Source organism: Stegostoma tigrinum, chromosome 6 (assembly GCF_030684315.1).
Source record: "Stegostoma tigrinum isolate sSteTig4 chromosome 6, sSteTig4.hap1, whole genome shotgun sequence".
Taxonomy (NCBI): domain Eukaryota; kingdom Metazoa; phylum Chordata; class Chondrichthyes; order Orectolobiformes; family Stegostomatidae; genus Stegostoma; species Stegostoma tigrinum.
The window spans coordinates 47,924,924-47,930,923 of record NC_081359.1 but is presented as its reverse complement, the minus strand read 5'-3'; positions in this window follow the sequence as shown (position 1 = coordinate 47,930,923).

Below are 6,000 nucleotides of genomic sequence, written 5' to 3'. Positions count from 1 at the left end.
TCTACACCTTGTTATCTCAGGGGACTGGTTGTGATGGGATACCCTTCAAAGGGTCAGTGCAGAGTTGATAGGCCAAATGGCCTCTTTTTGACTGTAGGGATTCTATGATTCTATATCCTGCTGCATGTTTTGACGACCAACCTCACCATCCACAACTCCCCCAATTTTTATGTCATCTGCAAACTTACTAATCAGACCACGTGTGTTTTCATTCAAGTCATTTAAGGTCCCTGCACTGACCCTTGCAGAACACCACTGGTCACAGACGTCCAGTCAGAAAAACACTCACACACAGCTACCCTCTATGACCAACCCCAATTTTATATGCAACTTACTAGCTCACTATGGATCCCATGTGGCTTAATCTTCTGGACCAGCCTACCATCAAGTACCTTGTCAAATGCCTGTGTTAACTCCATTTAGAAAACATCCACTGCCCTACCCTCAAATCATCTTTTTCACTTCCTCAAAACCTCAATCACATTTGTAAGACAAGACCTCCCCTGTATAAAGTCATGCTGTCTATCCCTAATAACTCTATACTTTTCCAAATGTGATTAAATCTTGTCCCTATCTTCTGTAATTTCCCCATTTTTGACGTAAGGCTCAATGTCCTATTATTTCCTGGATTATCCCTGTTGCCCGCCTTAAACAAAAGAACAACATTGGCTATTCTCCAGAGTTCTGAGATCTCATCTGTGTCTAAAGACAATGATAAAGATCATTGTCAAGGCCCCAACAATCCCCGCTGTTGCCTCCCTCAGTATCCTGGGACATATCCCTTTAGCCCTGTGGACTTATATACCTTAATGCTTTCCAGGATATCCAACACCGCCTCCTCTTAATATCGACTTGCCTTAGAAAATCAACATGCCCATCCCTAATCTTACCATTATGCTATGTTCTTAATGGATATCTAGCCTTGCTGATTGTATCTCAAATTTTTCTGTTTTGCTACCAGGTTCACCTCTACCTTCACAGTTAGAGGAGTAGTTCTATATCAAATGGTGCTGATGTGGAAGAGAGCTTCAAGTTCCTTAGAGTAATAAGTGACACTGACAATCTGTCCTGCTCTATCTAAATCAATGCTCCAATCAAGAAAGCACAGTAACGCCTCTACTTCCTCAGGAGGCTATGGAAATTTAGCATGTCCATGATGCTTACCAATTTTTATAGATGCACCATAGAAAGCATCCTATCTGGATACATTGCAGTTTGGTACAGCTCTGCCCAAAGTCGCAAGAAGTTACAGAGAATTGTGAACACAGCCTAGACCATGATGAAAACCAACGTTCCTTGCTACACTTGCCCCCACACCTCCTCCCTCACCCCCATCCCAGGCCCCAAAATGACTTTCCACATCAAGCAGATGTTCACCTGCACATCTGCAAATGTGGTATACTGCATCCGCTGTACCCGTTGTGGCTTCCTCTACATTGCGGAAACCAAGCGGAGATTTGGGGACTGCTTTGCAGAACACTTACGCTCAGGGTGCAACAAACAACTACACCTTCCAGTTGCGAACCATTTCAACTCCCCCTTGCATTCCTTAGATGACATATCCATCCTGGGCCTCCTGCAATGTCACAATGATGCCACCCGAAGGTTGCAAGAACAGCAACTCATATTCCGCTTAGGAACCCTGCCGCCCGTGGATTTCACAAGATTCAAAATCTCCCCTCCCCCCACTGCATCCCAAAACCAACCCAGCTCCGTCCCCGCCTCCCTAACATGTTCTTCCTCTTACCTATCCCCTCCTCCCACCTCAAGCTGCACTTCCATTCCCTACCTCCTAACCTCATCCCACCCCCTTGACCTGTCCATCCTCCCTGGAGTGACCTATCCCTCCCTACCTTCCCACCTATACTCACTCTACAGGCTCCATCCCTGCCCCTTTAACTTGTCTGTCTCCTCTCCACCTATCTTCTCCTCTATCCACCTTCAATCCACCTCCCCCTCTCTCCCTATTTATTTCAAAACCCCCTCCCCATCCCCCTTTTCTGCTGAAGGGTCTAGGCCTGAAACATCAGCTTTTGTACTCCTAAGATGCTGCTTGGCCTGCTGTGTTCATCCAGCTCCACACTTTGTTATCCAGCATTTCATCTGCCCAGCCTAAGGGAGACCACATTGTGAAGAGTGAATACAGTAGATTAGATTGAATGAAGTGTAGCTAAATTGCCGCTTCACCTGGAAGGTGTGCCTGGGGCCTTTGATAGGGAGCAGACTTTGACCTTGCTTCATTATATGATACAAATAAGAGTTTGTTAAACAGTAAGTCTTAATTTAAGATCACTGTATTAAGAGAATAAGTTGTCATTCACCCTGAAACCTTGATTGTGTTACGAATTTAATTAGGTTATACATGTGTAGAATGTTGATTAGTCAGCTCTAAGACTATTGAAATTTAAATAGTCAATTTTGTAATTTATCATCGTGCGGGTACTTGATTCTCCATGTAGGGCATTGGAAACTCTAGTAAGGCTTGAGATAGAAACCTTGATACAGCCAACAGTAATTAAGTTGTTTGAGTGGGGTGAATAAGGTCTTGTGGAGCATGAATTGGACTTTGCTTACACTGTTGCAGAAGTATCTTGTCAAGTCACAACTAAAAAAAACCCATCAAATTAGTTCGTTCTGACCATGAGGTGGTATGACAGTCAGAAACTTGTTAAAAATGGAACTTCAGAAAACCTCAGCATGCAAAAGTAGTAGTAAATAAACTAAATAAAAGAAAAAAAGTCTTGAGACAAACCACGTACAGAGGAATAAAAATTTCTCCACTTGTTGTTAAAGACATAATCCAAAGCGGGGGAAGACACTTTTGCATTGACGGTGAGCAAACCTCAATTGGAAGGCACAAATGAAAGACTTACCTGGTTTATGAGGCACAAGTCAGTGTTGTAATGGACTTCTTTTCACTGGATATGTATCTCCAACAACATTCAAGAATCTTGACACCATCCATGAAAAAGTAGCCTACTTGGTTGACTCTCCAGCTAACACGTTCAAAATTCACTTCTTCTACCACCAATGTGGAGGAACAAGAGTGGGTATCATCTACAAGATGCACTGCAACAAATCACCAAACTCCTTAGACAGTAACTTATAAACCTTTATCTTCTATCACCTGGAAGTTCAAGGCAGCAAACAACCTGCAAGTTCTCTAAGTGAGATATCATCCTAACTCTGCACTGGGACAAAATCCTGAAACTCCCTTCCTAAGAGCGTTATATCTGCACCTATATCAAATGAACTATAGCGGTTCAGGAAGGCAGGTGGCCATAGCTTTCTTGAGGGCAATTATGGATGTGTAATAAAATGCTAGACTAGCCATAGCACATGAATGAATAAAAAAAAGTTCAACCACAGCAATCATCTACATACCTCTGGAACCCTACTATACTCCACAGATAAAGAACAAAGTCATTTTTGGCCGGAATGAAGAACATTAGGGCATGTTGTAGTCACTATAAATCACAGAATTACAGAGGCTTTAAGGTGCAGATTGTGGCTTAATGAGCATCATTACTAGTGCCAATTTCCTGCTTATACCCCTTACATTTGCACGTTATTTTTAATCCAAATAAATTTCTTCAAACAGCTCCTTTCCCAAGTATCTTCAAATGGCTATGCTGCAAGTTGCCTCCACTCCCTAGCTTTGTTCAGCTTTTTGCACTCAGCTTTTTATTCTGCTTTGGCGAGATTGCTTCTCATGCTGGGTGCTCCAATGACCTCATGAGTATGGCACTTGTCTGAGGGTGAAGGTAGGAGCAATTCTGCACGGCTTCTCTACTTAAACATTGGTATATAGATGCTTGTGTCAAATATTGAGTCTTCAGCATGGGATGCTTGGTGTCGATTGTGTCACATGCTGTAATCGTACTTGAAAGCAAGCCTAATGCATACATGTCATCCACCCATTTGATACTGAATTTTGTCTTCTGAAAAAGTAGGAAAGATCATAGCATACACTCAGTCTTAAATCCTGCAGGAAAATCAAATCTTGACAATGTGAAAATTGTGAATTAACTATGTCTGGTGTCTGTTATAGTTGAAACAAGGATCCTAAATATTCTTCTTAGATTTGCTATCAGCGGTTAACTCTTTGAGGAGATGGAGGTCCAAGCAAACTCCATCATTGAAAAGGATGTCTCAATTGTCATCCACAAGTTCTTCAGGAATTGCTATTTCAGCACACTCAGATCATTCAGTGCATGTGGTGAGTAAGCATGAAAGTAGTAAGATCTGGTTGATGCTTTGCAATACAGCACAGATTTCAGCAATAATAGAGATAACATGGTGTGAAGCTGGATGAACACAGCGGGCCAAGCAGCATTAGAGGAGCAGGAAAGCTTGACGTTTCGGGTCGGGGCCCTTCTTCAGATTTCAGCATTCCCTTCTCAGTATGCCAGGGCCATTGCAATGTTACTTTTTTTTGAAGGACTCAGGCTTTTCTGTTTCTTGTTTCACTACTTGCATGGCTGAAAGAGCAACAAACTTGGGAGATCTGAGCATCAGCGTTTCCAGAGTGGTAGATAGAATAACACTTGTCATTTAGGAACACATTTTCTGTTCCCTGTGAGAACGAGTCACTAGCAATCCTAGTTTCATGCTCTGTTGCATTGATACAACAAAAATTGTTTTTTTACTTCAGCTGCTTCAAAGAATATAGTCTATTGCTTCTTTCCATTTGCTGTAACTCATTTACACCTCCTAAGCATTCTAATGCACTCTTTCTCAGCACCCTAGCATTCATAGATTGCTGATTTAGAGGATACTATTTCACTTAGCTTAATAAAATAGTCAGAAACACAACTGCTCATAAAAGCGCTAACAAGGTGTAGAGCCGGATGAACACAGCAGGCCAAGCAGCATCAGAGGAGCAGGAAAGCTGACCTTTGGGGTCTAGACCTGATGCTGCTTGGCCTGCTGCGTTCATCCAGCCATACACCTAGTTATCTCAGATTCTCCAGTTTCTACTACCTCTGCTCACAAAAGAGGCAGATTTTGGTTAGAGAGAATTGTTTACTTCAGCCTCTCACTCTGTTGCTGTAGATTCTATATTGTTGAATCTGTTGTTATTTCTGTGTTCTGCCTGGTCACAAATAGGTGTATTTATGGTAAACTGTTGTGCAGTGCTTCGGATTTCTGTATAACTGGATTTTATTTCTTCTCCATTACTCTCAGCTATCAAGCTAGTAATTGGTAATTTCAACCAAACCGGGAATATTATTACTTTTTTCTGACATTGTTTCTTCATGCATCAATTCTTTCTCAATTACTGGCAATTTACGACCACTTGATCCTACCCTACATTCTGTTGGGTTGCCCAATGTCTTTTAAGCCCTTTGATTCCAATCCATTTGCTTTACCTGCCCTCTCCTCTCATATAGAATTCATGGTTTGCCAAGATGATTCTGGATAGGAGCAATGGTAACAGGGTAGTTGTTACGGGGGGACCTTAACTTTCCAGATATTGATTGAAAATGCTATAGGTCGAGTATGTTAGATAGGTCAGTTTTTGTCCAATGTGTGCAGGAGAGTTTCCTGACCCAGTATGTGGATAGGCCAACAAGATGTGTCACCACTTTGGATTTGGTTCTGGGTAATGAACCAGGCCAGGTGTTAGATTTGAAGGTAGGTGTGCACTTCAGTGATAGTGACCACTGTTCGGTTATGTTTAATTTAGTGATGGAAAGGGGTAGGTATATACTGCAGGGCAAGAGTTATAGCTGGGGGAAAGGCAATTATAAGGCGATTAAGCAAGATTTAGCATGCATAGGATGGTGAAGGAAACTGCAGGGGGTGGGCACAATTTAAATGTGGAGGTTATTCAAGGAACAGCTAATGTGTGTCCTTGATAAGCATGTACCTTTCAGGCAGAGAGGAAGTGGTCAAGAGAGGGAACCCTGGTTAACTAAAGAAGTTGAAAATCTGTCAAGAGGAAGATGGAGGCTTATGTAAAGATGGGTCAGTTAGGATGCTTGAGAATTACAAGTT